The sequence below is a fragment of the Camelus dromedarius genome, chromosome 22 (genome assembly GCF_036321535.1).
Source record: "Camelus dromedarius isolate mCamDro1 chromosome 22, mCamDro1.pat, whole genome shotgun sequence".
Lineage (NCBI taxonomy): Eukaryota > Metazoa > Chordata > Mammalia > Artiodactyla > Camelidae > Camelus > Camelus dromedarius.
In genome coordinates, this window is record NC_087457.1 from 30,968,550 (window position 1) to 30,993,425 (window position 24,876).

General features: G+C 37.2%; 1 long non-coding RNA gene across 2 annotated transcripts in view; it reads right to left on the minus strand.

The window, feature by feature from the left end:
- Positions 1 to 24,876, minus strand: part of LOC135318854 (uncharacterized) — a 259,627-nt gene that overhangs the window by 46,622 nt on the left and 188,129 nt on the right. The window contains exon 3 of one of the 2 annotated variants that reach the window (XR_010377241.1): positions 18,202 to 18,252. The exons of the other annotated variant lie outside the window; for it this stretch is intronic. This is a non-coding gene — a long non-coding RNA (uncharacterized LOC135318854). Of the gene's footprint in view, positions 1 to 18,201; positions 18,253 to 24,876 lie in introns of those variants that run through there. 2 annotated transcript variants of the gene reach the window in all.

The window sequence follows — 24,876 nt, forward strand, 5'->3', positions numbered from 1 at the left end:
CCACGGAAGTTCATTGCCATGTGGCGGCACTGTGCCAGTCTTCATACGGTGCCGGGTACAACTGGGGGATTGGAGTGGGTCCGCGGGGATGGAGCATGCCTTTTCTTCCTTGTCTATGACACAAGTTAGTATTGTTTGTATCCTATTGTTTTTAAAATTTTAGAAAAATCACTCAATTTTTACATTAATCTCTCTTTCTGATGCACACTCGCACCCGTGGGCTAGTTTTCCAGCCCATGGACACAGCTGCAGCTGTAGCCGTGACAGTCGCAGACCTCCCTATATTTACCTCGTTCCTAGATTAAACTCATAAAGCCTCATTCCTTCTTCAGGATGATGATAACAGCTAACTAATCATGCTTATCCTGTGCCAAGAAATCTTTGAGAAATTTTATGTTAATTAACTCATTTTACTGTCACAATCACTGTTAGGTAAGAACTGATAATTATTTTGTTTTCACAGGTGAGGAAATTGAGATCAAGGAAAATTAAGTACAAGGTCAACTGTCAGTAAGGGACAGAGCTGGGATATAACCTCAAAGAACAGAATAGACTTCAGGCTACCCATATATCATATAAACGTGTAGGGTAACCTTTAATCTCCCTGATTCTAAACTAGGATTTTTAAAATGTATCTCTGGATCAGATAATACCTACAGGAGTTTTATCTCTTCACTAGGAATATCCAAGTTTTCATCATAGTTACTAACATAATTGATATCATGTATTTTGGCAATAGTAAAAATAAATGTTTTGTGCAATCACAACATAATTACTCTTTTTTCTTGAAACTTGAACTGTGTCTCAATCTGACATCTACACTGTAATTAATCATCTGTACTCAGAATGTTTCCTCAAATTTGTTGACGCTATTAAAATATTTTAAACACAAGCAGTTATAAGTTATTTAAAGAATTTTATATAATTATTTAAAAATCCCATGAATGAGTTTATGGGGTCATTTGACGCTCACACACTTTCTAAGACAACTGGTTTCCAAGACCACCATCATTTCCCCTCCCCTGCCTGCAGATACAGTCGATAGTTACTATTTATCCTTTGTTTATTATATGTTATAATTTAAAAATGTATTTAAATCTCTGTATTTTATATTGATTGAAGTCACGTCTCCTTATTTCTCTCTGCTAGCTCCCTTCTGATATCCCCTCCGCTTCCAAAATCCTCCTAGATTCCTTCCGTTACTCCTTTATTTTTGCTTTGCCAACTTGGTAGCATTGTTTGTAGCTACACTTTCTTCATGCTTTATCCATAGATTGTCTTCATGCTTTATTGACAGACTGATTTTAGAAGGAGAAAAACCAGCAGAACAGCATCTCAGTGACTGTGGCTTGGTACATGCTGCTCTCTGTAGAGCTAAGAAATGGCCAGGGTGACATTTTTTTCATTCTGAAACCAACAGTATCACTGCTGGGTTGCCTCAAAGAATCTGTTCCTAGGTCAGGGTCAAAATAATTACCTTTTCTTCCATTTCTTCAACTATTATTGAAATTATGACCTATTTTAATTAGCTTTATGTGAGCACCATGATTTTCTTATATGGCTTTTGATTTTTCCGTTGTTCCTAAGTGTGTGCTGGTTGGGGAGTCCGGGGCTCACGCTCTAAGCCATGCCGCCTTGGGGGAAAGGGTGATGCTGGCAAAGTTGCTCTTTTCCTCTTGTATTTTTCCTCCAGTGGCATGCCGGAGCCTCTCCGCTGACACTGGGCTTCTCCAAAGGCTCTCTGGTCCGTGAGTGTCTGTCCAAGTCAGCATTCTGCAGGTGCCCCAAGACCAAAACTGTGAGGGGCTGGTTCACAGGCTCCTGCCAGTGGGTGTACAGCCCACACCAAGATCTGTCTGCTTATTCCCCATGCACCCGTGGGCACGGCTCTGCCCAGCTCCCTTGGCATTTGACGCTGGATCCCACAGCTCCCCCAGAGGCACTTCTGTTTGTGGACGGATGCCAAATTGTAGTTGTTGGTGGCGGGGGTGGGGGCAAAAAAGAGGGACATCTAGTGTTGCCATGATGCTGGTGTCACGTGGGAGCCACCATTGTCTACTTAGAAATGGGCCACTTCTGCCAGTCCAGTGGGAGGAGGGGCATCCGGAGTTCAACAATTTAAACTGCATCCACTTAGAGATTCACATGTGAGTTCTCAGGGTCCCATTCCTCCTGCTCTAGGGAGTTGACTTTGGCATAGGAGACTGGCTGTAGCTAAGTATTCTGGGAGGTCAGCTATTTACTGATGGACCGTCTCAGTTCTAGGCTTATGTCTGGGGACACCAGGAAGCACAGCGCTGACTCGTGGCCTGATAAGGTGGTAGGCTAACTCATGGCCTATAACCTGCTGTTTAAAGTTGGGGCCTCCCTGGCGGGAGCCAGGCTGGTGAGTTTAATGCTGGCTTGTGCCTGGCAGAGCTGGTTATGCAGCCTGACTTGGCCAGGTGACTAGAGGGAATGGAGGACTCTGCTGAAAACTTTTAGGAACCAAGTCTGCACAGGGTGGCTCTGTCCAGAGACAAAGCAAGCCCTGTGTGAATGAGAAGAACCCCAAGCAGCCAGCTTGGAAGTCTCCTGGCCCTGATGCTTCCTTAATCCTCTTACTCCTTCTGCACTGTATCCTTAGGGGCTTCACACGAATACGCTGTGTGGGATCATGTGAGTCCTTTCATCTCTCTGACCCTGTTGTGAACACTGCTGTCTTTAAATCTTCTCTGAATCTTCCCTACTCCTCTGATTTAATCTTGGGTCCAGTGCACCATTCTGTCTGCTCTCCTTTTGCAGGAGACAGGGCTTCCTTAAAATCAGGCAAGGAGGCCCTCTGGCTTTCAGATTTTGTCCTTAATTGGCGACGAACCATCCCGGGCTGGTCATCATCTCCCTTCACTGAATTAACAGCGCTCAGTCACAGCCACGCAATTCAGTAATCTGTTTCCTCGTCCTTCTCAAGTGCAGAAGTGCTGCTGTAGCCAACGTACTCCATCCAACCATGATTCCATCCCGGTTCACCAATGATAAATATTTTAACAACTGCATCATTAAGGCAGTCATGGGCTAACTGTTCTCCACCCACCACTGGTAACAGAGTCCTTAATGCCAGATTTCTGGTGATTGATTCATATCCAGAATCCCATTTTAGACTCTGTTTTCTTGGAAGAAACACAGCGGCAAGCCCACCAGCAGCAGATACTCATGGCAGCTTGAGGACGAGTGAGTTGGAAAGGAAATGCTGGAACTCCCACAGCACATCACTTTTGCTCTTTTTTCTTACCTATTTGCACATTTTTAATAGTCAACTGAATATGTTTCCAGGAGGGAGGTAAGGCAAATATATGTGTTCATTCTATTATCCAGAAATGGAAGCCAGTTATTATTTTTTTTTTACTTTCATCTAATACCGATCTGTGAAGCCAAGCCATGATTCCAGGTGCTAATTAATCTCTCAATTTATCTATGGAAAGGGATATTTCGGACAAAGTAGGCAAAACTAGAATCTAATAAAAATTCTCATACTCATTCAATTGGAAATCAATATTATTACTCATGTTCTGAAAACACAAATTGCTAAATAAGTAATTCAATATACTTCCTCAAGAATATGAAATTATTCTATCTAGTGTAAATGAATTTAAATGGACTTACGGTCTTCCTGAGGTCAGAAGTTTTTCCCCTTATGAAGTAGAAAATATGTATCATGTTAGTTATTTTTAATATTAATTTAAAATTAATATTGAAGAAGCTGGAGCAGTGGGTCAACTACTAAAAGATGTGTATGATTAGGAAGCTCTATAAAATCAGCCTTTCTGGGGTCAGAGAAGGCTGAGTTGGAAATAACATCTGGTCAACCTTAGTGGGGTGCTTATTTAGTGCTGCCTTTAGGTGGCAGGGTGGTCCTGTTAGGGACTGATGGGCATTACAGTGTGGAACCTGCTACCAAGATTCCAAATGACATGGCAGTGCCTGGTGGCCCAGCAATTACAACTCAGTGAACATATGCTATGGGAATAATCAGAAATGCATGCAAAAATGTGTGGTTCATGATCATAGAGAGGATACTGAGAATAAACAAAACGCCTGGGGTAGATGGATAAACAAGTTATGGTTCATAATTATGACAGAAAGATGTGCATGCATTAAATACACTGTAGAAGACAAAATGTTTAACCTATGACTAACTAAGAGAAATGAGCTCTGAAGGTATTTCTTCACATACACACACCATCAAAATATTTTCTCATTTTGAGTTTTAACATTCATCTTTCAGTTTTCTTAACTTTTCTTACCAGCATCTCCTGATAAATTTGTTACTGTTGCCATCACCCCCATTGCCATTTTGCTCAGCGTTTACCAAAAATACTGTTTTTCTGTCTTTGACAATATACGAAATTCCTGATACACAAAACGCATATTAGGAGGCCCAGCTATCTGAACTCTCTGCTGAACAAATCCAGTTGTGTTAATTCGGCTAATTTGAAACATGTGAGATAAGCAGAATGGCGAGGAGCAGGGTGAAGAGAGAAATGCGTTTTGTTTTCAAGCTTCCCTGCGTATTCTACAGGCCATGGGAAGTGAAACAAACAGTGCAAATCCACACTTAGAGAAATTTGTCTGAACCCTTTCAAGGCTGTATTCCTTCCGAAGCCGAGCAACTGCTAGTTCTCATGTATCTTCCAAATGAGTAACTGTTGTAGGGAAACTTTCTATTTCTTCTTAAATGGAAAATTATGGGAATTTCTTACTTTAAAAAAATGACTTAGTGTTAACTGTTAGCATTTTCTCACCTGCATGAGACTACCTGTCTTACTCTATGGTTTATATAAGCATCTATAAATTATATGTGAACCTATAATTGTAATAGATAGTAATTCCTCATATTAGATCCTTCGTATCGAATGAAGCCCATTAAAAATGAGGTAGGAAAATTTGAGTGTCGTTGCCCCTTCTAGTTCTTTCTCAGATTACACAGCCCTGCATTTTCTATGACTTCCAATCTTCAGCTGAAACTTTGATTACAGCTAGAGAAAACTGTGTCAGTATCTGTTTTGGGGTCATCTTGCCTTAATTATTCTTCTGGATTTACGGGTAATGTATGGATTCTTGGCTCATGTAAGGAAAATGGCAAGTGAGTCTTAGGGTTCTGCTTCATGATGGGGTTTATAACACTGCCTTCCAACGGTCATCAGCCAAATGCTGGAGGGTCCAAGGTAGTTCCTTCCCTGGGTCTCTCTACTATGTAATTTTATATTCCAATTAGACAAGACAGGAGTTTCTGGCTATTCAATTCTCTTCATAATGTTGAATATTTACAGTTCATCTTAAATATGAGCTGAAGCTATTGTTTAAGAGTACATGGATTGTGTTTTTAAAATTAAATCATCAGATGTAATACATACCAAACATTACCACTGTGTTGTTTATCAGACATATGGCACAGTGCCTGGAGTGCCAATAAATATTCATTAAATTTATAGATGAAAGGAATAATCTACTGAGAAGATAGTACTTTAAAGAATGTTTTCCAGGAGTTATTGCCTTTTATTTTCTGTATGGATATAGAAGATTAGCAAACTTCTTTTTCTACGTTAGGAGATAGATATGTTAATTAGCTTGATTGTAGGACTCATTTCACTATGTACATGAGCATCAAATCTCATGTTAGCTATGTATATTCCAATTACATATATGCAATTAAAAATAAAAAGTTTAATTGTACATATATACAATTAAAAATAAAGAAACTGAGAAAAATAGACAATACCATTTACGAATTAATGAGTGAAAAATAGGATACGTGCTTCTTGATGTCAACAAGAAGCAGAATACAAAGAATTTAAACTACGATTTGAGACTTTTTATAAATTAATGGCTGTTTTAAATGATCGAAATTCACCAGTGGTATTAAAAGATTATAACTAGGTAGAGTCATATACAAGAGTGGGAATGCAAAGGAAAAAAAACATTTTAAAAGGAAGAGCTCACTTTTAACAATGCCTAAGATCATCATTATTAAATAGAGGTTAACAAGAGAAAAGCAATTGAAATAACAATAAAATAATTAAAAATAATGCCAGCAATCTGATGAGCCCAAATAAAGTCCCCTTTTATATCCTACAGGTTTTCATTTAGTTTTCTCAAATTAGCACAATAGATGACAAAAAAAACTTCTTTTTCCACTTAGATTTCTACTCTGCTAGCATTTGTGTAATTTGTTTTTAACTGTAAGATTTTAGGAAAATACCATTTTCACATTTTGTGATTTACCACAGAAGATAGAAACTATTATCTCTTTCATGTTCTAAGAAATTCATTCAAGTATTTAATCATGTATTCATGCATTCAAGCATTATTGTTTACTGCATATATGCACGATGGTAGCCACTGGGCAAACAACTGTAAATAAGGCAACTGCAGACCTTGGTCTCCAGAGATCTGTCAGTTATGCAAGGAAGCCAGGGATAATCAAAACCAGCACATAAACTGTGATAAATCAGATGCGGTACTAGAGGAGTGCAGGTGTCACAGGAATAGATGGCAGGGGAGTCCTTATTTTAAGACTTAAGGAAAACGCTCCCATTTACATGACACTGAGACAGACTGGAGGATGAGTAGACTTTATAATTTGAAGAAGAAAAGAAAGAGAAAAGGTAGATGTTTCAGGCGGAGGTAGTTGATTTTTTATTTTGTGCCTAATAGGCAAAATACTTACCCACTCTGCAAGGAGCGCATATACTAAAAAGAAGAGGGGTGAGAGGAGATTAGACTCGAAAAGCACAATTGAAGAATTTAGGTACACTGGCTTCTGCTAAATTTCCAAATTAAGAGGGAAAGAGAAGGCAGAGAAGGCTGAAGACACAGTGTTTTTCAGATAGTAGAAAGAATTTGAAAGCCACATGAAGGGATTTGGACTTTAATGTGGGACAGTGGATAGATGGATCACCAAGGACGTGGCATGGCAGCCTTTGAGACTGCACACAATGGCTTCATCAAGAGTTAGACTGAAGGCAAAGAGACCACTTCGAGGCTGGGGCAGAAATCACAGCACAAAATCATGGATGGGAAGAAATCAATGAACTGAACAACTGTTAGTGTGTAAAAGTGGCTGGACTTAATGATATGTAGGAATGAGCAAGAGGGAGACATGAAAGATAAATGCTCTATCTTGTATCTTGAGCAACTGAAGCAATTGTGTTCTTTATTGACATGAGTAACATTGGCAGTAAAACTGGTTTGACAGAAGGTGTGTTTGTTTTATGATATGTTGAAAAAAATTTTTTTAAATTTGTGATTGTAGGGAAGACAAGGTGGCAATTACAGAAAGTGATGTCAGAGAAACCCCATTTTTTTACAGAGAGGGAAAATCTGGGTTTGTTTGAATACTGATGGGAATATTGGTCAGTACTTATCAATTATTAAAAATCTGTGACCTCCTCCCTAAATAAAATGAGACTGCACTTTTTGCTGCATCCGACCCATTTCTCTTCTACCTCTAGTATTTGTTGACATCTTCCAGAATTGTAAATTCAAGATTCTTTTTATGATTCTTATTTTGATATCATGTCATTCCTATTTTCTTAACATTGTTATCTTTAAAGATGCACTCTTCCAGTTAGATGTAACTATTTTTTTTAAATGTATCTCTCTCAGAGTAAAACCTAGATAATCCCTTGTATCTTAGAAGTTTTCTTGGTGCCTCTCTCTACTTACACGTCTCTGTAGACCACCAAACATGTAACTACTGTCCTGAATTCTATGGCAATCATTCCACTAATTTAAAAAAAATGATTTAGTCAATGAATTTATTTGTAAATGATATACTGTTCAGTCTGGACTGCTTTTCAACATTATATAAATGTACTTATCCTATAAAGACATATTCACTGGCAACTTGCTTCTTTCCCTTAACATTATATTTTTTAGATTCATCACTGCTGATGTATTTAGCTGTGGTTCTTTTACTTCCCCGCTCCAGAGTGTTCCATGGTATAAATATGCCACAGTGCATTTACCATTCCATTATGGTAATTACTCCTGGTTAAGGGCAATTATGAACAGTTTTTCTGTGAACATATTTGTATGTCTCCTGGTGTAATAGCCTTACGTACAGATGTGGAATTGCTTTGACGTCTGGTTTGCTCTTGTTCAACTTAAATAGGTAAAGACTAAGTCATTTTTCAGTTCAGTTGTGCCAGTTTACATCCCTCTAGAAGTCACTGTTTTTTTCTGAACCACATCACCTACAGAATTTTATATTTTCACACTAGTTTTTTTTTTTCCAAACTGATGGGTATGAAAAGCTATCTCACTGAAATATGCATTTCCTTGACTCTGTGTAAGGCTCCACGGTTTTCAAATATTCTCCTATTGGATTGTTTTACTTCCTAGTGTTTGAAAATATATGTTTATCAGTTAGATACTTTGCAAATGTATTTGCATAATTTGTGCTTTACTTTTTCACTTTCTTTATGGTGTCTACCATGCCTGCTCAGTCATAAATCAAACGTATGCATATCTGCATGAGGCTGCGTTTTTTCATCCCATTCCACTAGCTCTTCTATCTCAGCAAAATGCTATACCATTTATTTACTATAGATTCATAATAAACCTTTATATCTGTTTGGACAAATGTCCTCATCTTAATAGTTGTTTTTAATTCACTTCTTTGATATTCTTGGATCTTCTTGTGATTTCATGAAAATTTAAGAATTAGCTTGTATAAAGTATCCCAAGGAATACCCTACTGAGATTTTGATTGGCTTACTGTGTATCAATGATCCAATTTGAAGAGAAATGTTCTCTTTACAATATACAGTCATCCAGTCCAAAACTGTGCTGTATTTTTTCCATTTACCTAGAACTTCTTCCATTTCTTTCAATATAGTTTTGTAATTATTTCTTTGATGGTTATACACAGTATTTTATTTTTGATACTTTTGAAAATATCTGTTTGAAAATGTTATTTAAAAATGTGTATGGTAATATTCAGTTTTTATTGAGCTATTTGATTTATTTTATATCAGCCTACTTGCTAAACTTTTGCTAAATAAGAGAATATATATTCTCTATCTTTATCTATAGGTCCTTATACATTTTGTATGAATATAATCATGTCACAGATGATGGATGTTAGATGATTTTAAGAGGGATCTTATAAATGCTCTTATCCTTATCGCTAAAGAAACAGATAAAGCGTAATATAGAAGGCAGCACAAAGTAAAATCCAGTCTAGATGATTTTCCTCACCCAAGGTAGGCAAATACAGAAGTTCAGTAAAAAACAAAAATTATTAACTAATCATCAAATGCTTAGCTATTTACTTATAATTTCCTTTCTAATAAAATCTCATTTTAAAAATGTCCATGTTTTACTGTTTTTTAAAAATAAAAATTGGAGTATTGAGAAATAATATAGTTGTCAAAATTACAAAATTTTGAAGTACTTTTTGGTTTTATAGAAGAAATGCTGTGAAATTAATTTGGTTAAAATTCACTTGAGAGGACTTAGAGGTATAATAATGGGAAAAACATTTTATTTGCTGTGTGCCATAGTGACTGCTCCATCACTCTCTGAATCATTATTGGTTTTTTGATTTACTTAAGTAGGGTTCCAAAGACCATATTCCTCTGTGCAGAAAACCCAAATGGTATTTCAAGATTGTCATCTTCTAGATGATACAAAATGAGAAAACAATTGATTTTATGCAGGCATTTACAACGTGGAATTCACTAGGAAAGTGTCTGAATAACACTAGGATAAGGATTTTGCTCTGCTCTTTGAAGTCACACTTTTACTTTTGGTTGAGTCTGGGCTATTTTAAAGAAATATGCTAACCCAACCACATACAAATGATCACAAGTGATGGGTTAAAAGCTTGTAGAATGAACCTAAAGCTCCTAAAAAAGCAGCTAGATTTCCTATCATCCTGCAGAATGTTAGTCTTCAGGAAACACAGGTAAGTAGTTATGTATATGAGGAAGAAATGTTTTTGCTCAACTTAAGGAGTCTCCTGTAGGAAAGCTAGCTCTGTGCATCCAGGAGTTTCCTTCCTGAGTCTTCCCTGGGTTCACTGGCTGTGTAATTACAGGTACGTTTCCTGGGCATAAAATTTCCAGCAATCTTCCATACTCTTGCTAAGAAGTAGATGCGTATGCATAGGATGAGAGAGCAGTATGGCCAGAGTAAGTCTGCCATAGCCAGACGTGTACTAACCATCTGCTTTAACTGCGAAACAGGAACAGCTAAGCCAATGTCTAGGTTAAAGTCTGCATCTCCTAAAGTACCATCATAGAGACGGCAAATGTAGAAAACATTTAAAAAAAGAAAATAATATTTGTGTTATTAAACTGTTCATGGAATAATTTGGGCTGTGCATTCTCATAAACATCGATTTCACATCTGGCTGGGGAAGCCTGAGTTCCAGCAAGAAAAATGTTCCTCCAATTTGGCAGAAGTCTCTTGAGGAAACCCAAGGAAGATGAGCACTAAATAAATATTTAGAAGCTGTGATTTTTCAGCTGAGCTGAATTTGACCTTTTTGTCATCTTGTTTCTGACGATGTGCATGAAGAAAATGTTAGCAATCACTTATTTGTGGAAGAAAAGATCTTCCTTTCATTTACTTTCATGCAGAAACAGTTTAGTAGAACATACTACAAATTCCAATCACAACATCATAAGCCCATTCTTTTTTCTCCCACTTAAATTTATTTTTAATCCTTTTTTTTAAAGCAGAGATTGAGAAATATTAAAAAATATTGAATGAGATTTTCCCCCTCATGTGCACATGTGTGTGTGTTTCTTCCATACCACAGACCAGGATCCTTTCTCAGTTACCTATTTCACATGATGTTAAGATTCATTAGTAGAAATGTACTAAATATAAAGGTGTTGACTTTCTATGAGATCAAATCATTAGTCTCAAAATAGTTTTATTTTCTGGGATGACTTATGCTTTACATAATCCAAACACTACTGATGAAAATTGTATTTTAGTGAATAGCATGTATTATTATCAGATGCCCAAACATCACAATACTTTCCCCAGTTATATACTGTAACAATGGGCAACAGACTACACGCTAACAAGTGTTCTGTTTTCCTAAAACTGCAAATGGAAAAACTCAGCTGTGGTCAGCTCTACATTTAGTGCCAGAGAGTCTAGTGTCATCTGAGTCTGTTCTGAGTAGTCACTCCTTGGTTGTCTATCTCAGCAGAACTGATTTTTTCCCTACTCCTTAAAGAGTAGAGTCACCAGTGTTGAAGACTTTCTCGTAGTTTATTTTGAAGCAAAACAAGCTAATTAAATCTATTAAGGTTGACAGAAAATGCTGGAAAAGGCCATAGCTGACCATGTTGATTTATTTTTAAACTCCAGCAAGTGGTTGTTTTGTGTTCCAAACAGATATCTGGGAGGAAAATGAACTCATTCCACTGATTTATAAAATTTTGGGGCTTGAGGTGAAACTGTCTCAGACAAATTAATAGATCCCTTCACGGGTGTTGTTCCTTATTTCCCTAAAGAAAAACACTGAACATTCCAGAATTGTTAGACAGAATTCTTAAAAATGATGCCAGAGAGTCCAACGCTATTGGCTCAGTCCCTCAGCATATTTAAAAAACTTTTTCTATGTCATGATCATGGACTGTACCCCAGATCAACTGGCCATCTCGGAAAGGTGCCTATTGCTTCAAAGTTTAACAACAGTTTAGACAGATAAGCACATGTTGGTCACGGGCGAGTTACACCACTTTTTTCCCCCAAGCTTTTAAGAGTGTCCATTATATTAAGGATTATGTGATGAGAGAAGAAAAAGAAGGTAAGATCATGGTCACTGATCAGCAAACTGAGGTGTTGATTTATTTGGTCTCATGTACCAAAATGCAAAGACAGGCTTCACCAGTGCCAAAAGAGTGGTAAAGGGGGAAAGGATTTATTCAAGAGTGATCTGTGGCTGTCCTATAAATGTTCAGACAGCAGGGACAGAATGCGAGCAGTCTGGGGAAGAAGACATGAGCGATGAAGCAGGGCAGAGGGTGGGGTGATGGACAGGGTCATGAAGACAAGAAAGGAAATAATCCATTTAGGGAGATCCTGACCAGACAGTTTGAATGCAGCGTCAGGTGCGCATGGAGGGAAGTTGTGCTCAGTAAGAGGGGAGCAGTTCCACAAATTCCACGTTGTGGAAGGTCAAAAGTACCGTTTATGAAAATTGCCGTTTTACTCTGATGGAACTGAAGAGACATTTGAGACTTCTGAACAGGCAGTGTGATCATTAAACAATATTTAGGATTTTTTAGAAGAGTCTGCAAGGTGGATTACAAAGTGATAACTAACCATGGACGTCAAAACACGTTCCTCTGCTACCAGAAACTCTCCACCACTTTCCATTTCAGTTGGAGGGAAGTCAGAACTCCTACCAGGCCTGCACAGCGGGTCCTCGCCCGTCTTCAGACTCACATCTTGCTCTGCCCCTTTGTCACCACGCTTCAGCCACCACCCTCTTCCCATCTCTAAATAGGCCACGCCCACTCTTACCTCTCACTCTTTGACCTTTTCCTCCACGGCCAGGAAAGCCCTTCTCCAAGTCTGTACTTGGCTAGTTTTGTCCCATCATTCAGTGTTCGTCTCAACTTGATCCCTGTTTGGGGACTTTTCACGACTACATTATCTAATTTTGCCTCCACCAGCCACTCTCTGAACATCACCCTGGGTGCACTTACGACGACCCAAGACTTTATATTTATTTATTCATTTAAGTTTAGTCCACCTCCTCTTGAAGGATTGGAAGCTGCACAAGAAATGGAGGCTCCAACAGTCTGTTGATTGCTTTATACCTAGCACCTAGGACAGTGCCCAGAAGAAGGTCTGTAAGTACTGGTTAAGTGAATGTATGAATTGAAATAGGGTGAGATTGTAATTCAAAGCTGAAAGTTCTGCAAGTTGTAGACAAAGCAGTGTCTAAATACGTAGTTTGAGTCCTAGGAGTTCACCCAGTCACTCTGACAGTGTCCACAGCACTATAAACCAGGTATCTGTGACCCAGCTTCACAGGCAGGCACACAAATGCAAATAATGGCCTTATTGTTTACAAGCTCCTTTGAGAGAAAATGGGATGGATCAGGAAGGCAGTATCTTTTGTCATACAAGTCATTGCCATGGAAACATATGCATTTCCTGAACAATTATACTTGATTCCAACTATAAAATTAATACTCGAGTTGTAACTTGTGGATGGGCAACGTGGCATAAATGTGTGCTTTCACTGACTTCCTAATTTTAATTATCTTCTAATAAGATCTTGCTTTTTTGTTTTAAATATTAATGATACTACACTGGGACTATTTCACGAAGCACTTCGCAAAGAATTTGAAATGGTACTTAGAGTTCTCCCAAACCACCAGCATCCCCACATAATATAAATCAGAAAACAAAATAAAACCAAAATAAACTTGATAATGCTGGCTGAAATTACATAAACTCAAGCCCCAAACATTCCCTCAAACTCTTTTTAATTTTAACCACATTGGGCCATTAGAAGTCAACTATGAACTGATGAACACCTAGCTTCTCAAAATTTCAATGGAATTATTCATACAATTATTTTCGAATATTTGAGGTTAGATAATACACTGTCTTAACAAACATTCCCTGCTCTTTATAACCTGGGTAACTAAATGTTTATTAAAAACAAAGAATGCTTTTGAAATAATGAAGGAAGATAACTTTTAGAAAAAGTTGTATAAGATTTTTGAAAAGAAATTGGAATAGAGTAAGATCACAGCTCTCATTGTTTTGTGTTCTCTTGCAGCGCCAACACACTTCAGTATAGAGACAGGTGCCTAATCTTACTTGACACACAAATACAGCGTGGTGAGCGTGTTTTGTTGCTGACTAAATGACTCAGATCACCAGTGACAACACCAAACTTTTCATACAAGAATAGTACAATGTAGATTAGCGGTTTGCAAATTCCACAGTGAGATCCCTTAAAAACTCTCCAGGTAGTGTGGAAACGGGTCCAAAACCTAAGGTAGGATAGTTTTAATTCTTGTGAGATTCCCTGGCAGCAGAGGAAGGAAAATGGGGGAGGGTGTTTGTTTTGAGCCACTAACCTCTGGAAAATCACTAATAATAGCTTATGGGCAGCCGAGTGAATGTGGAACGCTGTTGCTGCTACAAATGCTGACTCGAATGAGATGTGACGTGGTTGGATCCCATCAGGCTTTAGCTTCCAAGCTCAGAAGGAAAGGCCACCCACAAGCACAAACCAGATAGAAAGGGGAGAAAAATCCCAGAAATTCTTACTTTAAAAAAAGGGCCACATCTGATACTCTGGCTCTGACCCGACATCTCTCAATACCTACCAAGCGTGTTCAGCTCAACCAGCAGTGTCTTTCTGGGGCCGTGGGACTAAATGCAAGGACGAGGTGTCCAAGGGGCAGGGTCAAGTGGCAGAGCTGGAGCGGTGGTCCTGCGGAAATACACAATGCCACTGTGGACAACGGTCTTAGTCTTTGATGTGAGTCAAAGGAAAAACTATAAAAAGCGTGGATGTGACCTGTTGGTCGTTTGTAACGTGCATAAGTTGGAATTAACATGCTACAGAGTGAAGGCGGTGCTTTCAGGTGAGGCCCGCCCACGAATGAAGTAGGTCAGGTCATGATCACTGTCCTATGAGCAGCTGCAGCAGATGGTCCGATGCCTTTGCTCGGACCCTGAAGAGAACAGCGCCACTCAGCACGTCCCACGTGTGTTCCCTGGTGTTCCGGTAAGTCAGGGAAGTCACGGGAAGGAAGGACCAGAGTGGCTGGCACTTCTGTCCTGCACTGAGTGTCTGTGGCTGGTTGGGTGTTGTCTTGACCACTTCTGACTGTCAGCTCTGGAGACGAAAGGCCCAGGACTCCATGCAGTATATTCCAGCTACTTGTTTTTTTTAAATAATTTTGCAAAGGAGAGACTGACCTGCATCAAGCAGGAAGAAATGCCGCCAAGCACTCGACAGTGTTTTCCCTTTTCCCCCATCAGGGACACAGCCTTCCTCATGATGTGTCATTATTTCAGTGACTGTCACTGAAGTGTCAGCACATCTTTTTTTATGGCATGTTTGCCCTCAAAATACTAGGTGGCCTGAAATTAAAAAAAGTTGTTTTTTTTTAACATGAGAACTAAAGTAATTCTATACAAGATATATTCAGGGAGAGATTTCAGAGATGTCACTGTACTTCTGGGCATCGTTTAATATACTGATGGGAAAACATATAATGCAGAATTTTCTTTAAAAATATTTCTTACTTGACACATGTTGGCTATTCCAGTAAATCCAAGGAAGGGTGGAAAGAAGGACAATTTTCGTATTATGTCATGTGTCACATTTCCACTATATATGATTACTAGCCCAAATTTGTCATCAGACTCCATGTGTTCACATGAGATATATCAAAACTATCAAGGTGCCACCAAATGCCTCACCAGCTTCTCAGTCCCACCCAAAACTGCTGCTGCGTCATGAAGCAGTAACTTCCCAGCAGATCAGCATTTTAGTACCAACTACACCGAGACTGAAAACTGCCGCGTGGAGAGAGATTAGGCGCTCATAAGCTGGAAAGAAACAGTTCTGCCAAACCGACGCACACCTCTGTGCAGGCTGCGCGTGGGCCCCAGGCTGAACTGGGGGACGACCACCAGAAAGCCTATCCCATTGCTTATTTCGGGCTTCCCAACACGGACGTACAGTGTTTGCTGCGGGAAAAAAGGCTAGACGTGCCCAGGAGTCAATGCACTTCTAAAAATGAAGAAACAGGTCAAATACCTTGGCTTTCAATTGAGATGATTCAAAATCACAGAACCCAGAGCCTTGCACTCCAGTTACATCACCAACGCAAGCAATCTTCCCTTCTCAGGGTCACTTCCTCCTCCCTTTACTGATGCCTCCAGACATCAGCTTCCAAATGAAACTCCGCAGTTAGACTCTGTCTTGGGGGAAACTGAGCTTAGTAATTAAGCAGAGGTACTAGTTGTACAGATAGAACCATTCACCACCCTGACTCCTGACATCCAGCAAAGCAAGTGTGTAGCTTCTTTGCACTCTTTATGGGAAGGAGAGGGGTTTTATTATGTCCTTTCTTATTGGCCAAAGGATCGCAATTTTAATCATGAAATATGATTTAGTAGCTATGGCGCTGTCTGCAAACACGATAAATAAAATAATACCCTTCCGTGGTAAAAGCCCATTTCCCATGGGAGCAAAGTTAGTGGGTAAATACAGAGTTGCAGAATTTTGCTCAGTTAGATAGTTGATATATCCAGTTCTATTTTAAAGATCAGATGCTTAAGTGGAGATGTTCCAAAGGCAGACGGGTGTACAGTTTTAGAGTGCCAGAGACAAAACCATCTTTAACAAATCTTTAAATATGGCTTTGAGTTTGGGCCTACAAAAGAAAAGCTATAAAATCTTTATATATATATATATAAAACTCCTATATACATAAGTGATCATTCCTTTATATAGTTTCAGTCAAATTTTAGAGTAGGACAGCTGTGGATATTTCAAAAATTACTGATTATCAAAACACTTATAAAAACATTTTTCAAATATGTTAGATAATTTCCAATTTTCCTACATTTCAAATAGACATCTATCATGTAGGGAAAAAAAACCTCTAAAAATAATCAATTTTTTTTTAAGTGAAGACTATTTTTGTATTAAAAAAAATCATGTCAAAAATTTTAACAGGCAGACAAACCCTTGGCTAGGTTGACCATAGAAGGGCACTGTAGGGAAATTGAACTGACACCACAAATATGTGTGGGTAATGTGTTGTTCCAATATTATGTAAATTCTGCAAATCTAAAACAGAAAGTTTATGTAAGAGATGCCAAGTCAATCTCTGTGTGTGCTTCATTCCTTGTTACTTAGGAAATGATGTGCTTTCTGCTTAACGATGCTGAAAATCACTCCAAGGACACAAAGCCAAACATGCAGGAGACCCGCTGCACGGTGTAATTTGCAAACCATCAGTTATTTCCGTCTTACGGCATGAACTCTGTTTAAAGCAGTAGTAGCGCAGGGTGTGATTTGTGGAGTAACTCTTAAAAATTTTAACACAACACTACGGTTCTCATCAGTGACTCAGAGCGTGAGCAGCTTTTTAACAAACTCCAGTTGGAACAATCAGTGAAATGAGCACTGCTTAGACAGTAAGCTCCAGAGTAAGTCTTTGACGCAGAGATAACAGGATAATGTAGGCCAATAAACAAGCCAGTGATATCTTCAATGTGTGAGGGAGACCTTTCAGGACAGGCTAAAGCAAGTTTTCAGTCTAAAACAGACTTGAAGACCTAACTTGCCAATCAATAAATACAGTCGTAAGTAAGAGGTGTTCTTTCAAATTTAATATCTAGCCTTCAGCTCATGAATGTTAATGTAATGTAACCCTTATGCTACACTTAGGAAAATCATTTTTAGCTTGGAGTAGCAGAGCTGATTTGGGATTTGGGCCATCTTAATAATCAACATGTGCAAACACTAAGTCAGAAGTCACTCAGATGACCACGCTGAAGATTTAGGTAGATACAAAAACAATTTTTTTTTTAGATTTTTAAAAGGATAAAAGGAGTGTTTTGTCCTTTTTCTCTCCAGAAAGATGCAAAACTGAAAAGTATCCAATATCCTTCTGGCAATCTAAGCAACTTCCTAATGGCTTGGCTATCACTATTTTGGTTTTTATTATGAAATTTACACAAGTAAATGTATTGACTGTGCTTCAGGCTGGCTTGGAAGCAGTGTATTTATCTTGCCATTAGCGCTGTATTAAGAAGACTGAAATTTTTTTGTGAACCATAGAATATCAGGTTTAATCTCTGTGGGGTTTCCACTACTACTGTGAATACAGTAGAGTGACTACCTATTGTGATAAAGTCAAAATATTCATCTTTGGGAGAAGTAGGAGAGAGAAAAGACTAGACACAGAGTAGATATATCCAATTTTCAAAGCTTTAGAGCAAAGGAGAAACTACGCCTGCAGAAAAATAGGAAATTCATCAAGAATATACATAAAATTCTAGATTTTTGATGCCTGTCATTACTATAGTTATAATATTATTATATTTACACTTTTCCTGTTTCCATTATTCACATTTTATGTATTACAGTCTAAGTAATTCACTATTTACTTACCAGTTTGGATGCCAGAATAATCTCAAACTATTTTCTGAGGGAATATTGACCTTGTCTGCAGGTACTCACTCTGACAAATTCTGCAGGGAATTAAAAAGCAATCTGTTCAGATACAAGCCAATTTGTCTTCTTAATTGAAAAAAAAAAATGAACTCATGTCTTTTTAAATCTTACAACCCTTCAAGTTCAACATCAAGGACAATAAATCTGTCCTTAATTAAAACCATAAAAAAAAATTGTATTGTAGGCACTTGCTAGGAAATATAACCTGAAATTTGCTGCTGCCTAAATCTTAAAAAAAAAAAAAAAGTTTGATAATACGGAGTTAGCACTGCTTGCAGACCACGTACATGATCTTACAGAGTATTTCAAACATAACAAATTTTATCCTTCGGTGAAAGTGATTCACCAGAGGACCAGAGAACCAGGTAGACACTCCTGCTTTGACTCATCATGTAATCATTTTTTGCTAGAGAATTTCACACTGACACTATGCTCCATGATAAAATGCAATCTTTTTATGGCATAGTGTCAGTGTGAACCATTATATAACATTACTTTGGTTTTTGTAAGGATCCGTGGGAGAGATTTGTCTTAAGACACAGTATTACAAGTATCTATTTTCTTCTAAGGAAAAAAAACCTTACGAAAAGGGGCTCAATTTTATATATGATATTCATTTTTTTTAACTACTTGGAAGCTTAGGGTCAGATTTGAATCCTATCTCCACATATGTATAAATTAATTTTACTTCTCTTATTATCAAATTGTCCATTCAAATTTTACTTATAACATGATAACCTCTATTTGTCTTCGTCTACAATACATGGTTTTGTAAATCACTTTGAATTAGACCTTTAATTTCTCTTGTCGGTTATTGGGTCTTAAGTATTGTATGTTAGTGGGTGTTACAATCAAATTAGAATTTAGAAAATTATTACTGTCACAACAAGAGAAAAAGGTTGCAGACAAGGCTAGTGGAGAAAAGAAGACTTAATGGAAAATGATAGCAAAATCTAGTTAATTAAAATAGGAATTCAGAGAGTAAGTGGTAGTAGATACAGAGAAAAGATGACAGAAATTACAAATGTTCATTAGTGTGTTTATTTGGGATAAATAAAATGAAAGATGGGAACTCGAGTTTCTGCCTTGGAAAATCTGATGGATGGCAGATTAGGGACATAAAGAAGGAGTAGATGTGAGAAGAACATTTGGAGTTTGGGATTCTCTGGAATATGTCAGTAAATGTATCCATTGGGAAGCTGGGTATACAGAATGGGAGTGGGGCGAGGCATCCTGGAGATACAGAGATACCATCCTATGGCTAAGAGTCGAAGTTATGATACTGGATGAGGTTGTCCAGCGAGAACAAGTAGAATTAGAATCAGTGGTGGACCATGCTTCAGTGGAAATTGATATTTAAGGAACTGGCAGACAAAGCATGCTTTATAACATAAATTAATTTTTTAAGAAGGACCAAAGAAGGAAAAAGTCTAGACAAGATCAAGTTTCAAGAGAGAAAGAGTTTTAAAAAATGGCACCTAGTAGATAAAAATTCCAGTAGGAGGAGAGATGAATGGGGTCCATTTGTTGATTAGAAGATTGTGGATGACCTAGCTTGCAGTGGTTCATGGATTGGAGGAGAAAAGACTGGTTACATAAATGTGAATACAAACTAAGCACTCAGTTCATTTATTTACGGAGTCACTACAAGACAATTACAAAACTGGACCTGGATCGACATAAAAAGAAAAGTTCTGACTATTATAACATGTAAATAGATACAAGATTCCTCCAATAATATGTTGTTGGATCCATTTCAGAAATTAAGAAAAATACACTATGACTTATTTAAGATCCTTTGAAAGTACTGTCTTAGGGTACCCATCACTCAATCCTGCGTATAGTTGGCCAAAGGAGAAAAATCACAATCATTTTGATGAGTTTCAGGGACACATCAGAAAATTTCACCATTTTTCTCTCATAAAAATTCTGAGTAAATCTGAATGAACTTAGATTTGAAGGAAAATTTCTTAATGCAAAAAGAATAATTCAAACCAAAAGCCAGATAATTCAAAATCGCATTTAATAGCAAACATAACCTCTCCAATTTTATAATATTAACTCCTTGAAATAAAGTAATAGTCATGAACAGAAAGAGGGGCAAATATAATTCAGCTTTCTAGAGACACTACTGTTCTGTCAAATAAAGGATTAATGTTTACTGATTTAGAAAGCAAAATATGTATATATTGTGGTGAGGGGGGGTCATTCTGGGAACGCGGTCTTCAAAGTTGCCAGTATTGTCACCGTGATCAGCGTTGGTTTAGCATTCTGTCACAGTCAATTTAAAGACTACATAGGAGGGGAAATCTTGACATGATACTCTTCGTCCTTTGTACATTATATGTTTCTGCTGACTTTAATACAACAGAATGTAAGATGTAAGAAATGTGTCTTTGGGGCTCCCAGGTCTAGGAATGTTTTAACAAATGCATGCATGTTAATTAGTTAAGATTTTCTCCCACTTTCTCAGTGTTAACACTTTCTGTTTGTAAGCTGTCCTGAAGACCCACAGCATGAGGAATTTTGCAAGTGTGCTGAGAACAGGATGCCAGGCATTCTTGCTCCCTGGATGGCGAGGGAGCTTTTGCTGAGCTATACTAACAAACAGATTGGGGGCCTCCTGGTCTTGGGTGTGTCGGCAATCCAACGAGAAAGGAAATAAAATGTATACAGATCAGGAAGGAAGAAAATATCCTTGTTTGCAGGTGACATGATTGTTTACACAGAAAAATCCTAAAGAGCAAACATCAAAAAGAAACCATGAGAACTGACAGGCGACTTTAGTAAGGTTGCAGGACACAAGATTAATACACAAAAGACAAAATTGCTTTCCCATATAATAGCAATGAACAATTAGAGCTCAAAAATAAAAACATAATATCATTTACATTAGCACCAAAAAGTGAAATACTTAGGTATAAATCTAACAAAATATGTACAAAATTTATATGAGGAAAACTGCAGAAGTCTGATGAAATCAAAGATCTAAATAAATAGAGAATATTTCATGTTCATAGATAGAAAGAGTCAACGTTGACAACACGTCAGCTTTATCAACTTAATGTATAGATTCAACACAATCCTTATCAAAATCTCAGAAAGTTTTCTGGTGAATTTCAACAAACTGATTCTAGCTTATACGTAAAAGTGAAATAACCGAAAGAGCCAAGGAAATGCCAAAGAGAAAAAAACAAAGGCAGAGGAATGACCTGGCCTGACTTCAAGACCTACTATAAAGCTACAATAATCAAGACCATGTGCTGGTATTAGGGAAATAATAGATTTTGTGTATTTGTTTTGGCATTGAATTTTGTGTGTATTTGTTTTGGCATTGAATATTTTAATATTATCTCAAAGTAACTAGAATCATTATTATTCTTATAATTAAGAAATTAGTCTTTAAAGATGAACTACACAGAAGTGGCATCCATATGAGAAAGGAAGTGTTGATGCATTTTTTTTAGTAAAGAAAGAAAAAATCAAAATCTTCCAAGTTTAAAATGAAAACATTTTTAAAAAGCTCACAGAGATCTGAACAATTCTCATCATAATCACAATACTGTATTCCTTGACAAGTTCATTCTATACAGTTAGACTTTATAGCTCTTTAAGAAGCAATGTCAAATACGCATTACAAGAAATTGCTGAACTTGAGTCCTTCATTGTAGTTTGTCAAGTACCACTTTTTTCTTCACCCAACAGTATTCTATTCACAGGTCAAAATCAATGAATAAAAAATCACTTTAATAATCTATTTACACTCTATACCAGATTACTTTGAACAGTCTTTAGCTTTCACCAATTACTATATAAAAATCATCTATTTTCTATTTTATGTGATAGATATGCAAAATAAATAAATAACGGAAGGTTCAATAAGGCATAAACATGGTAAAGAAAAATGGTTCTTTCAGGTTTGACGTTTAGTTTCAAACTTTCCTTTGTTTATTAAACTACAAAAATCAAAACACTGCACTTTAGAAAACAATTACATAAAGTAATAATTATAGTACCAATTAACTAGGCAGATCTCAAATCTTTTGGTTTTCATACCATCTTTACACTCCTAAAAATTTTTGAGAATTCTAGAATTTTTAAAATTTGTTCTATAATATTTATCATACGAGAGTTAAAAGAGAGAATGTTAAAAAAATTAGTCATAAATGTATTTAAAACAACAATAAACTCATTTCTTATTTATATAAATAACTAGATTTTCCAAAACAAAAATATTTTAAGAGACAAGTGGCACTGTTTTACGTTGTGCAAGTCTTGTCTGGCTAAGAGAGCTGGATCCTTATATCTGCTTCTACGTTCAAACTAGTGCAATTTTACACCTCAAATAGCATGCGGAACACTCACGGCACACTCATGTAAGAACAAGAGTGAAAAGGCAAATAATGTCCTTGTATTTTTATGAGTATAGTTTCAAATTCACAGATACCGAAAAGAGTCTCACGGACAGCAGGTTCACGGACCAGACTGTGTGAACCACTGAATTAATCTTTATCGAATACTCACAGTGTGTTCGATGTGCTTGCTGTGAATTGATTACCTCCTTTAAACTTGAAGATGGAAAAAGTGAAGAAAAGGAAAAGGTCTCTGCAAGAGCTAAGTTCAGTGAGTTGGCTCCCTCATTCCACTGGCCACTGCCCCCTTTCTTTCTCCTCGTTCAGACACAAACTTGAAGAAAAAGTTTTCTCTGCTTGATATTCTTACCTTCTCACTTCCTATTCACCTTGAAACACACTGAAGTATGAATTCTACCTCCCATCACCGTAACAGAAACGCTAAATTTTATACGAAGTACAATACTTCCAAGCTTCACAGGCAAAGTTACAGTTTTTGTTATAGAAAAACTGATAGTTTTCCTGGGTTATTCAGTTTAAAACACTCACTTATGTAACTTAAGCAAATACTTTAAAACTCTGATGATACAGTGAGTGGGGTCACAGTTTCCACAGTGTAAAGTATGGGACCATGATTAATGAGGTTACATGAAATACTTAAAGTTAGTGTGAACTTTGACCAAAACCAAAAACAGTGATAGTAACACTCAAATGTACCTGACTCACAAAAAAGACGTAATAGGAAAATTAGAAATGAGAAAACACCTGAGGTGGTCAACGATTATAATCCATTATGTTTTATCCCAACAGTGTCATGGCCCATCTCACTCCTTTTCACACTTGCAGGCTTTGCTTCATTACACTCCTAACCAACGGGTTTATAATGAGTTTAGAGATATAAAATGAATTTTTCATTAAAAAAAATAGTGATTTCTGAGAGAACCTAATGAGGACATTTGGGAAACAAAATCTGCAACCTTGGACAAAAAGTATATTATGTGTATGAGAAATGTAAGCATATAAGGATGGTTTCTTGGAGGTCATAAAGTTTGTTCACAAGAATGCTGGGGCAAATCCCAGCTCTTTGGCTCCGACCTCAATAAATTATCTGTCTACTTATATATTTTTTTTGCAACATTCTCTTTCCTATTATGGTCACTGTTGGGCCTTCCTTCCTTCCTTCTTTCATTCTTTTTTTTCCTCCCCCTCCTATATATATGTGTGTGTGTGTGTGTGTGTGTGTGTGTACACAGAGACATATACACACAGACACACACACACACAGATACACATATGATCTATGACTCTGGGAAACTTATACAAAGGAAGTTTTACTTATTAGAAAATTATGTTTCACCCTTTCTCAGATTTACAGGGCATGGAACAAATCAGGAAAGAGGTCATTTTCCTATCACATAAATATAGTACTTGTGTCCCACAAATTCTGAATACAGTTTGAATTAAAAGCAAGTTTGGCAGGCTTCCAATGTCTGAGAGGGTCATTTACTTGGTAACTTGCCATACATTTATTTTTCTACTCAATAAATAAAAATCTAAGATAAGACTGTCATTTTAATACATCAATGACAACATAAAAATAGAGGAATCAAGAAGGAAATATCTTTGTGGCATGATTTTAGTAGGTCCGATAAGAAAGGTATTTGGAATCTTCTGGTCAAATGATTGTTTTTACAAATGAGAAAACTGAGGCACAAATGAAATGTATAAATTAAGAGAGTGACAGTTACTTAAAAAGATACAAACGTGATTTTTCATTACTATTGACATATGGCTCTATGAAAACACATTTATATTCCTTATAAATATTCTGTGCAATAATTCAGTTCACCAACTCTTAAGTATACAGGTAACAAGCACTAGTCTTTATTCAAAGAAAAATTCACATTCTAATTACAGAACCATTATATGATGCACTGTTATTTATACTTAACAGGGCTTTTTTGAATTGACTGTCAGAGCATCCCCTTGGATTTTTCAGTTCTAAGAATTCATGGCATAAGACTTCACTGTATGTAGACAATGCTTCAGTTAGTGCTGACAGTGTTTATGCACTGGAAATTACATGTTTCGTAAAATAGAGAATTGTTAGGTCAGTTAGGTGTAATTAGGCACCTCTGGAAAATTTTATACAAAGTTTAGAGGTTGTTGGAGGCCGAAGTAATGTCTTCAATAAATACCTAACATCTTGGCCCCTGAGATTAATCACACCATAAGCACATTTCTACATGGGTGACTGAAGTTGCTGACCCAGAGAATTTAGTCAAAATG